The sequence below is a fragment of the Callorhinus ursinus genome, unplaced genomic scaffold (genome assembly GCF_003265705.2).
Source record: "Callorhinus ursinus isolate GAN/ISIS: 27379988/994484 unplaced genomic scaffold, GSC_fseal_2.0 scaffold112, whole genome shotgun sequence".
Lineage (NCBI taxonomy): Eukaryota > Metazoa > Chordata > Mammalia > Carnivora > Otariidae > Callorhinus > Callorhinus ursinus.
The window spans coordinates 1201255-1213471 of record NW_027397174.1 but is presented as its reverse complement, the minus strand read 5'-3'; the positions used below and the strand labels follow the sequence as shown (position 1 = coordinate 1213471).

At 39.1% G+C, this 12217-nt stretch overlaps 1 long non-coding RNA gene and 1 pseudogene across 3 annotated transcripts in view; both read left to right on the top strand.

Annotated features, from left to right (window-relative positions):
• Positions 1-9177, top strand: part of LOC112816426 (uncharacterized) — a 45639-nt gene extending 36462 nt beyond the window's left edge. For 2 of the 3 annotated variants that reach the window (XR_012377141.1, XR_012377142.1), the window contains 3 exons: positions 6361-6434; positions 7041-7111; positions 8048-9177. This is a non-coding gene — a long non-coding RNA (uncharacterized lncRNA). The remainder of the gene's footprint in view (positions 1-6360; positions 6435-7040; positions 7112-8047) is intronic. The other variant, XR_003206169.2, reaches the window with a different exon arrangement.
• A 2142-nt stretch (positions 9178-11319) lies between these two features.
• LOC112816439 (U4 spliceosomal RNA) lies at positions 11320-11401 on the top strand (annotated as a pseudogene).
• Positions 11402-12217: the final 816 nt, after the last annotated feature.

Genomic DNA, 12217 nt, shown 5'->3' with positions numbered 1-12217 from the left:
CATTTTTAAACATAATCACAATACCACATGTAAAGATAACAACTATCCCCTAGTTGCATCTAAATATATTATCACATCTAAGGATAACAGCTACTCCTTAATGTCACCAAATATTGTCTAAATTTCTCTAGTTTTCTCCCACATTATTTTTCAGTTGGTTTGTTTGATTAGGATCCAACCAATGTACATAAGTCAGACTTGATTGCTATGTCTCTAATATTTTTAATCTATAGATTATATTTCTCTTCTCCTTCCTCTCAGTATATTTGTGGAAAAAATCAGTTGTTTGTCCTAGAAAATTTCCCATATCTGTGTTTTGCTAAATGCTCCTCCCCATGGTGTCATTTAACTTCTTCCAGGGTTCCCAACTCATTAACTAGTACCACCACTCACCAGTTCCTCTGACTCCTGTATTTCCTGTAGCTAGGTATAGAGGTTTATCAGATTTAGATTCAACTTTTAACAAGAATAAGCTATAAGTGGTGTTGCTTGTATTTTCTATTGCATCACATCAGGAGACATAATATTTGGTTGTCTCTCTTTTTGCGATGTAAACACTGATTAAATTGTTTATGTGTTGACAGCCTGATCAATCTATTTTAAACCTACCCAACCACTTTTCACCTAATAATTTTTGCAGTTCTTGATGATCTCTGCTTAGAACTATCATTTCATTATATGTTTCAAAATGGTGATATCCTATCATTCTTCCTGCATTTATAAATTGGGAATCTTCTGTAAAGAACTTATCTACATCAACTGTTGGGTTACCTTGAAGTACTTTCATCAAGAAAGGCAGAAAAAAGGTTTGGTTCTTTCCATTTATTTACTAGTTATAATAGATGGTTATTGCCTGAAATAATGCCATGCAGCAAACAGCTTCAAAATCTCAGCAGCTTACAACAAATATTTATTTCTTGTTCACAAGTCTGCTAGTTCTTTGTGGTTCTGCTGAGCCCTGCTGGGCTTGGCTAGTTCAACTCTAGACCCAGAGTTTGATTCAGGTCTTCACCTATCATTGTAGGACCACACCAGAGGTTATCCAAGGCAGGTTCTTCTCATGGCAGATAGCAAAAGCAGAAGAAAAAGCCAACACATAGCAAATACATTTAAACCCTCTGCTTATGTCATGTCAATTCATATTCTAATAGCCAAAGTTACACAACTAAGCCAAATATACCAGGTGTTCTATTGTCAACTTATTTGAGCTTGAAACTACATTTCCTAGAAACCCTTTATATGAATGGCTCCATGTTAAAGGAATCTGTGTGAGATTTAGGAGGTAGAAGTGAAACAATGACTATAATTCTTGGAGAGTCTTCATGATCAGATGCTGTTCTGGTTATTATTACATAACAAATCATCCCCAATCTTAGTAGCTGAAAAAATCATTATTCTCTCTTATTGTTCTGTGAGTTGACTGGGATCAGCTGCGTAGTTCTCACTTGGGGTTTCACAGCTTCATTCAGATGTTATCTGGTGCTGGATTTATCTTAAAAATCAACTCAGCTGGACATCCAAGTGGTTTATGCACATGGTTAGCTGTTGCCCAGGAACTTAGCTGGGGCTGTGGACTATATATGGCCTCACAATATGGCTTGGGCTTCTATAGTATGGAAGCTCCACAAGGGACTGTATCAATAGTTGAGTGTTCCAAGAGGCAGGAATCAGAAGTTTTATGCCAGGTAAGTGCTGTGCCTAGAACTGCCATAGTTTCACTTACACCATATTCTTTTAATCAAAATAGTCACAGATAGGGCCCAGATTCAATGGGGTGAGAACTAGACTGTACTTCCTGATGGGGGAGTGGCAAAATCATATTGCAGAAGAGCATATAGGATGGAATATTGTTGCAACCATCTTTGAAAAATACAGATCTGTTGTTGATACGGTGATAAACAAATGCAGAGGTGCCTTGGAGATTCCAGTTTGTCATTGCTCTCCTCTGCTCAGCATCTATCTCTTCTTTCCAACTGCTGACCCTGCTGGCCAACAGCGGCCCCAGATCTACCATCAGATACTAAGCCCCAAAGAAAAGACAGCTTACACAAAGGCAACAGCTTTCCATAGACCTCTACATAAGTTCCTACTTCAAAGTCCTGATGAGGGAGCACAGGGCTAGCTGAGGACAAAGCAAAGCTGACACCTCACAACCCACCCACCCATCAGGTGGGATATATGTGACATTCCTCAGGCACTCCTGGCTGCCCTAAAGCTAAGGAAAGGAAAAACAAATAGTTAACTTATAGAGATCACAATCCTGCAAGACACGAGTCTCCCTCAGTTTACAAGAGTCTTAGCAATTTATAAGAACAAAGCATTTCTATCAATAACCTAGCTTCCAGAAGGAAATGTAGATTAAATGTCCTTATAACCTGCAGCCCAGTAACAGATACTTGAAGTGGGCAGAGTATAATGTTCCTCCTGGAAGTTCCCAACAATCTTAATGTTAAGATTAAGCCTTGCTAGAGGGAAAAACAACCTTAACTTGACAATGGCAAGGCCTCTGGTATCCTGTGAGTCTTTAACATGTGAAAATCCTTTTGAAACCTCCATTTTCCTTACCTTCCCCAACTCCCAAATATATAATCAGCCACCCCTCACAAACCTGGGGCAACTCTTTCTGCCCATGGGTCTTGTCCCTGTGCTTTAATAAACCACCTTTTTGCATCAAAGATGTCTCAAGAATTCTTTCTTGGCCGTCGGCTCTGGACCTCACTCCACTGAACCTGACCTATATTCCAAAACCCCATCAGTCCTACTTTAATTGCTTGCTGTAATTGGATTTTTAGATTACCCTGAAAAGTTCCAGTTTACCCATTTGCTCTAGTGCTTCAGAGGACCTATCAGCAACTCTTTCTCTGATCCTCAGTCCTACAACTGCAAGGAACTAAATTCTCCAATAACCAATGAGCTTGGAAGAGGACCCTGAACCTCGGATGAGATCACAGCCCTGGCCAACACCTGGATTTCAGCCAGCCTAGTGAGACCCTGAACAGAGAAGATCCACCTAACTTGTGCCTCAACTCCTGATTCACATAAATTATGAGATAATAAGTTTGTGTCATTTTAAGTCATTGAGTTTGTGGCAATTTCTCACACAATAGAATATTAACACAACATCTAAAAAACATTGAGCATTCCAAAACATGACCATGGTATATCTCTCTGTTTATCTCAACAATGTTTTGTATTTTTTGGTGTATAGGTATTGCACATATTTTATTCAATTGACCCATCCATGTTTAATGTTTTTATATACTTCTGTAAATGACATTTTAAAATTTCAATTTCCAATTGTTTATTGCTTAGTACATAGAAATACAATTGATTTTTGTATATTGACATTATGTCTTGTGACCTTACTAGTTCAAATAGCTTTTTATATAGATTCCTTAAAATCTTATGCATACATGATCATGTCATTTGTGAATAAAGTGTTTACTTCTACCTTTGCAATCAGTACCTATTATTTCTTTTTCTTCCCTTACCTACTGACTAGGATTTCCAGTACTGTGTTGAATAAAAATTGTGAGAGTTGGCAATCTTGCCTTGTTCATGATCTTAGAAGAAAGTATCCATTCTTTTATTTTTAGATATGATGCATGCTGCAATATTTTTGTAGATATCTTTTGTAAAGCTGAGCTGCAGGGAGGCTTCTTTCCCTTTGGCTCCTTAACCCAGAGTTGGTGCTGTCTCTTCCCCATGAACCTCCTAGAGATCAGCAAGGGCCCAGGCCCAGCTGCCCTTTTTGCCCCCATAAATGCTGCTGCATGTTTTCCCTGTAATCCTCAATGTTTTTAAACCCCCACAGGACCAGATGAGATGGTGACTTGGGTGCTTATATCTAACAGTTATAAAAGTTTGAGTCCCTCCTCTCCCCACAAATTCCCCAGTATATTTGTTTTTGTTTTTTTTCCTAAATCACTTGAGATTGGGATGGAAGAGAGTGATCAGGGGGTGTAGAGTGAGAAAGAAATTTCTTTACATTTACTTTTGTTTTCAAGTGAATACCTGCTCAGGCTCAGCAAGTGAACTTCTAATGTTTTGCTCCACTCAAAGCTCTATATTCTCAGTGCTGACACTATATCCTTATGGGAGGCCTTTTGACTCAGCATTCACAACATTCATTGTATTTTGGTTGGAGTCCCAGGGTTTGCTGCCCCATTGTCAATATAACATCCCTACAAACTCCCACCCAGAGATTCAACAACAATCAAAACACCTTGGAGTGGCTTTTTCTTTTTTTTTTTCTTTTTTTTTAAATTTAATTGTATTATGTTATGTTAATCACTGTACATTACATCATTAGTTTTTGATGTAGTGTTCCATGATTCATTGTTTGCATATAACACCCAGTGCTCCATTCAATACATGCCCTCTTTAATACCCATCACCAGGCTAACCCATCCCCCCACCCCCCTCCCCTCTAGAACCCTCAGTTTGTTTCTCAGAGTCCATAGTCTCTCATGGTTCATCTCCCCCTCTGATTTCCCCCCCTTCATTTTTCCCTTCCTAATATCTTTTTTTTTTTTTAACAAGGCTTTTTCTAATTCCTGGTCTCATTAACAGATAGAGCAGTGGAGAATCCTTATTCCCACACTGGCCCTCTCATCACTGGGGAGAAAGCATTCTTTCTCTATTACATCCTGGGGAATCTTCTCATATCCCATATCACAGCACACACCCATCCTCATTGCCAAAACTATCAGGAACTGTGAGGGTCTAGATTTTTACTCTGCTTACAAGCTAATTGAGATTTATTATTATTATTACTATTACTAGTTCATGAATGCTGGCAGAAAACACGAGACTCCTAGATAGATACACATTCTGTGGGCTGCATTACAGAACAAAAACACTGAGATTAGGGTATTTGCCATTTTTATAGTGAACCACTGCTCTTTGTCTAAGGGACAGACATTACCTCATCCTTCTAGGCTGCTCACTGAAAACACAACACTGAGAAATGACCAAGGCAAAGAATGCTCAGGGCCTTGTATTCTTGGCATACCCAACAAGAACTTGAAGGGATACTCAGGTCCTATCATAGATTGCCTCTCCCAATTGAAAAAAAAAGGTTCACTCAAGAAGTAATAAACCACTTGAGGAGTCATGGCTTTGAAAGTTATTCCCCATGATCTCCTTATTTGCTGCAAATAAAGTTTCTTTTGTGTGACAACTCCACCTGGTGTAGTCTCTATCTGTAACTCACCAAGGAGCAAACTCATATTAGTTCAATTACAAATTTGGTGACTCAGATGGGATACTTGTCCTTCTGAGGTTCTGCCCTCTAGTTACCTGGTTTAAGCTACCAGGGCCTGGTGCCAACTCCTTGGAGGACTCACCTTGGTGCTTGTGAACACTGGCCCAGTGTTCTGACCTCACCTGAAATCCAAAGGCCACTTTGAGTATTTTTTACTCAAAAGGATCACAGTTGGGATAAGTTATGCTGGCTTTATAGCACAGCTTTTAGAGGAAAACTAGAGTTGTCTCACAAAGTCTAGGCAAGCCAGAATAATAGAGTACTCTGGCGGATTCAATACTTATTCAAGTTGAGCCTGTGATGAAGGATCACACAACCTGACCATTCGGAGGCTTGGATGCCCCAGCCTGGGAAAACAAGGAATGGTCCAGCAGAGACTAGTTCAGAATCTGGGAGATTGAAAGAAAAATCTCTGCCTCACCTGGTTGTTTGGTGTGTTTGTCAGGCATGCCAGACACTGTTGTTCCCTGTTTAAATCTCCACCCTGGATACTTGGTCCTTGTGCTTCTCTTTCTTCCTTTACAATCCCAGACAAAGGAGACAGCAGCAACCTGAGTCATTGGAAACAGGTCCTTGATTACTTAAAAAAAAACCTGAATCTTCTCAATATTAAAGGAGCTAACTTTCTCTAATACCTGTATAACCTATATTTGCCTTTGGAATCTCTTGTCACCACCTTGGTTAAATAGATAATAAAATATTAAATTTTATAGTGATCTGTGATCCTAGTTAGGTATGTGCTTTAAAACCTTCTGGGTTTTTTAACAAATTTCCCAGAAATTCAAATTCTAAATGAAGTCTTTCTGATCAATCAGACTTGTTTATTTGGTATGTTAAGTTACATGACAAGCATTGTCAAACAAATGATGATAAGCCTTCATAGGCTATATTGTATGGGTAAATGCTATAACAGTTCCAGAAAGTATATGAAATTCCTAAAGTTGTAATATGTACTGATATAATGTCATCACTTAAAATTCTAATTATTAAAATGTATGTCACAAAAATAACTGAATTTCATTGTCAACTACACTATAATGAATTCTCATCAGATCTTTAACCATGTCCGTTTCTGAATCTTTTGTCATTAACAGTTATTGTTCTGATGCTCTTGCAAAAATGTTTCAGCTTCAAGGAGATTCATGGGAAGGACTTTCAACAAATACAGGTTTTTGATCCCCTTAAAATTATATAACTAAACTGAGTAAGAATTTCTGGAACTAATGAAAAAACTGCATTCAAACAGAATAAGAATTAGTAACATGGGACTAAATGATTTGAGAAAGATGATCATAGTTTTTATCACTTTTGTATAAAACATTGCTGGTTCTCTAATGTTTGTTCTTCTAGATTTAAAAAACAAACATTTTATCTTAAGCTATCTATGACTTACAGAAATTTGGTAAAATATTCCTTTGTGAACAAATTGGAACATTTATTTATCTTTTCTCCCTACCTGAGCCCTCCAAAATTCAGAAACTCTCATTGAGTATTCTTTCTTTCATGGCAATTGTAGTTATTTGCATATGTTCAATAAGAATCTGCTTTCCTTGAGCAGAACACCATTGGAAACACTGGTTATATTACTAAGACTTTGACCGGAATGTCATATTTGAGAGAGACTTACATAGATTCAGATATGACCAGACAGCTTTAAAGAACTAAGGTTGACTTTTTGAAGCCAATAAAGCCCCTTGGAAATGTTGGCTTGATACCTTGCTTACAGAATTCCCAGCAGCTTTATCATGTGAGTAAAAAATGTCCTTTTTGGCAGGTGCAGGAACCTCAGGATGTTTTGGGGTCCTCAGGAAAAGAAGAAGTAACCCAAATTTATAGGTATTGCAAGTGAGTCTGATGGCAAGTATTTGGCTTGGCTTCTTAGCTTTGAGAGGCTATTAAAAGTTCAATCTAAAATTCCTTATGAAAAGTTCCAGCAAAGTAGATTTAAAGAAACCTATATGGCCAATCACTATTCTTGCTACACGTATGTAAATAGGTAAAATCTGTTAAAATTGGATTTGTTTTACAAACAAAAATAGCCTTAATTTGGCTATCTTTGACAGAAATGAGTGATTTTAGAGAAAAATTGTTTCAATAACACATCTTTGTAGATGTTAGATTCTAGTTCTGATTAATTATCTTTGTTTGTTGTTTCCTATAAAACTGGGCTGGATCCTGAATTCTTCTGGTTTCCTTGAATATCTGGCTATAACTCTCCAAACTAAAGTTTCCAATTTTCTTTCACTCTCTTGATTTGGAATCACTGAGACCTAAAACTGCCCTTTTTCCTGAAGCCCTGAAAACTGAAGCTAGACAACTTAAGGTAAATTTCAGAGAAATTGCCTCACTGGCCCATGTTTACACAACCTTTTTATTACGATTTTATTTATTTATTTGAGAGAGAGAGAACGCAGAAGCACGGGGAGGGGCAGAAGGAGAAAGAGAATCTCAAGCAGACTGCTCCAACGTGGGGCCTGAGCTCACAACTGGAGCTGAAATCAAGACTTGGTCACTTAACCGACCGAGCCACCCAGACACCCCATGTTTACACAATCTTCATGCCTATTGTTGTATTGGCCACTCAGATCACTAGAGACATTTGAGTTCAAATAAGTTCAAACAAGAAACAATCCATCAGATTGCCACTGCCTGCTCCCACTCCCAGTGAGGATGCTTCCAACCCCACATCTAGAAGTATTTCACTGGCAACACTCAGGACTCAGACACTGGGTTTATAATTTGCTCCAGTCATTAATCTGTGTTTTTCTTTTGTTTCCATAGAGATGTCTCATTAATTACCTGATTGCTTGCACAGTATAGACCTAATTTTGAGAGCCCACCTGCAAGACTGCCTCCTGAAATGAGACAACTGTTAAACTAACCTATTTTCAAGACTAAGACCGGTTCATAAGATATGGAGCAAATTTCTCACCTATGGTCCAGAACAGAACAGTTAAGTTCCAGCTAAGAGAAAAGAATGTTGATCTATGTTGTTTTTCTAAGAAAAATCTTGTCAAAGGAGAGAATGTTAATCTGTAACCACACCACAAGAACTTTTGATAGAAATTTATTCCAGATATTAGATTCTTATAGATAACCCCCAGTTATGATAAATTAAGTTAGAGAACTACATTATACTGGGAACAAGTTAATCATACTAAATACTGAACCCTTTTTCTGGAATCCCCAAAGGATTAAATCAATGTTACAAGGACTAGTAAAATTTGGGTTATATGTAATAATGAAATGTGCTTTCCAAATATTTTGGCCATGCAAAATGTACATGGTTAGCCAAGTACCAGGGTAGATTTCCAACAAAGTGCAAAGTTGTTTTATTCCTCAAACTCCAAAACTTCATTCCATTTTAGCAGAAAATAGCCAGAGTGGTCATTGTCCCAATTCCTTCAAAACTGAGGAATGATCATAAATCTAGGGGAGATTGAAACCATGCTCCATGGGGTCAATGAGGTTAAAACTGTCATCAGAAAGGTCCCCAATGACCCTCTCTTCTTCTTCACAGGAATGTTAACCTTATCTTTTAGAGGTAAACAACAGGAAGAGCTCCAGCCAGCCTAAACCAGTTTGAGCTCAGCCACCCACTCACACCTGTGCAGAGAGAGCATGGAGTGTCCAATAGTCACCTCTACCTCATAATAATGTTAAAATCTCCACTCAAGGAGGAACATAAACCTCATTAACATAACATACAGTACATGTATAAGCATGTTTCCTAAGTAAGCATCAGTTGCTTTATACACACCTCTACATGTGATGACAAAACTTCCTTTTCTGAGTATTCATCCTATCCTTAAATAAAAGAAACTCACTCACCCCCATTTGGGGAGTCACCACTTTGAAGTTATTCCCCTGTGATCTCCTTATTTGCTACAAATAAAGTTTCCTTTGTGTGACAAAAAAAATAGATCGCTTGAATATCCTTATATTTTTAATTTATAATGAACTCCCCCATACAGACATACACCAGGCTCAGATTGTCACTGGTGAATTCTGCCATTTAGGAAAGAAATGTTTGTTCTACACAAACTCTTAACAAAAATTGAAGAGAAAGGCATACTTACCAGCTTATTCTATGAGGCCAGTGTTACTCTCATATCAAAGCCAGACAAAGACATTGCAAAAAATTACGAGAAATGATAAACCAATTATCTCTTGGGACCACAGATGCAAAATTCAACACAAAGTATTAGCAAGTTGAATTCAGTGAAATATGAACATTATCTCCAAAAACCATATAGAACTAATAAGTAAGTTTAGCAACATCAAAGGATATAAGGTCAATAATAACAAAAATAGATCATATTTCTATATACTATTAGTGTACATTTGGGAATGAAAAAAATCTAAAAATAATACATTTACAATAACCCTCCAAAAGTGAAATACTTAAGTATAAATCTAACAAAGCATGTATAAGATCTGTATGCTGAAAACTATAAAATGCTCATGAAAGAATTAAAAGAAGACCTAAATACACCTAAAAATAAATATACCATGTTCATGGATTGGAAGGTTCAACATATAAAAATATAAATTCTATTCAAAATTAATTATAAATTTAATGCAATTCTTTTTTTAAAGATTTTATTTATTTATTTGACAGAGAGAGACACAATGAGAGAGGGAACACAAGCAGGGGGAGTGGGAGAGGGAGAAGCAGGCTTCCTGCCAAGCAGGGAGCCCGACGCTGGACTCGATACCAGGACCCTGGGGTAATGACCCAAGCCAAAGGCAGATGCCCAACAACTGAGCCACCCAGGTGCCCCAATTTAACGCAATTCTTATCAAAATCTCAGCAAGATTTTTTTCTGTAGATATAGATAAGCTGATGCTAAAATTTATAAGGGAAACAAACAAAATAGAATAGCTAAAACAATTTTTTAAAAAGATTTAATTTATTTATTTGAGAGAGAGAGAGCACAAGTGGGAGAAGGGGCAGAGGGAGAGAATATCAAAGTAGACCTACTGAGTGCAGAGCCTGACACAGGGCTCAATGTCATGACCCATGAGATCAGGACCTGAACTAAAACCAAGAATCAGATGCTTAACTGACTGAACCACCCAGGCACCCCTAGCTAAAGCAATTTTGAAAAAGAATAATCAAGTTGGAGCAATCACACTACCTTATTTTAAGAATTACTGTAAAGCTATGGTAATCAAAACAATATGACATTAGCAAAGGGATAGACATATAGATCAATGGAGCAAAATAATGAGCCCAGAAATATGCCCAGAGAGAGGGGAAGATGGCAGCAGAGTAGGAAGACCCTAGTCTTGCCTTGTCCCATGAATACAATTAGATAATTATCAGTCATCCTAAATACCCCAGAAATCAACCAGAAGTTTGGCAGAACAAACTCCACAACTAAAGGTAGAGAAGAGGTCACATCAGGAAAGTAGGAAATGGGGAAAGACACAGTTTGGAAGAGAAACAGATCGTGGCCACTATGGTGGAGAGAGAGACCCAGTCACAGAGAAGGGCAAGAAACAGACTAGCGCACAGGGAAAATGAATCCCCACAGCAATTGGCTTGGAAAGAGAGAGGGACTGAATTTCATGAGTTCTTGCAACCAGCAGGGCTTAAAGTCTGGAATTTTAAAGGTCAGCAGGCTTGGCTGGGATAGAGCCCAGAGGGCGTTGGGGTTGCTACCGGAGAGAAGGCAGGCAAACCTCCCAGGAACATACAGCATGGACATAGTGATCTGAAGAGTGTCTGGGGCATGCAGTGGGGAGGTTATTTGCTCATTTCAGAGCACATCCCATAAAAGGTAGCCATTTATGGACAGACCCCTCTGGGAACAAAGGAACTGGCCAGTTCCATTTCCCACTCCCTCCCCTCAGCATAAGCACACTGGTGGGAACCAGCACAGAGCAGACACTCACTACCTAACTTGCTTACACCAAGATCTGCTCCCCCCACACATGCTCCTGTGGAACTGCCCCTCCCAGTCACATTTGCCTTAGTCCCAATGCAGTGAGACCCCTCCCCAAGAAGACTGGCCCAAACTCCTGCCAATACTTTGTCTCCCACCTGAAGCTTTGCGCAGTGGCAGTATCGTAGCCAATGAGGTTTATCCGAGGTGCAATTATTGCTAATTGAAAACTTTGTCTCCCACCTGGGAGTTTCGCAGAGCCTTGGTTCTGGTGGCAGCAGGTCTCATTTCACAAGCAGACCAGTGCACACCTAGTTAAAACACACTGCGTTTAGGGGCACCTGGGTGGCTCAGTTGTTCGGCATCTGCCTTAGGCTCGGGTCATGATCCCAGGGTCCTGGGATCGAGTCCCGCATTGGGCTTCCTGCTTGGCAGGAAGCCTGCAACTCCCTCTCCCACTCCCCCTGCTTGTGTTCCCTCTCTGCTGTCTCTCTCTGTCAAATAAATAAATAAAATCTTTAAACACACACACACACACACACACACACACACACACACACACACACTGCATTTAGGTCAGGGCCAAACACTGTCCACAACAGGCAAAGAGATCCTATGCAGATGACTGGTCTAAAGTGGCCAGTACTCAAGAGCAGAACACATGCAGCACACAGTGGAGGCATTCCAGAAGTGCCTGGCTGTGGGGAGGAGGGGACACTGCACTGCAAGGCACTACAGGACCTCTTCTTCATAAGGCCATTACTCTCAAGAACAGGAGACTTAGCTGACCTTCCTAACACAAAGAAACAGGCACAGAGACTTAGACAAAATGAGAACACAAAGAAATTTATCCGAAATGAAAGAACATGACAAAGCCATGGCCAGAGATCTAAGCAAAACAGATATAAATAACATGTCTGATGGAGAATTTAAAACAATGGTCATAAGAATACTTACTGGACTCGAGAAAAGAGTGGAGGGCTTCAGTGAGACCATTAACACAGATATAAGGAATAACATACCAGAAATAAAGGGCTCAATAAATGAAATGAGCAACACC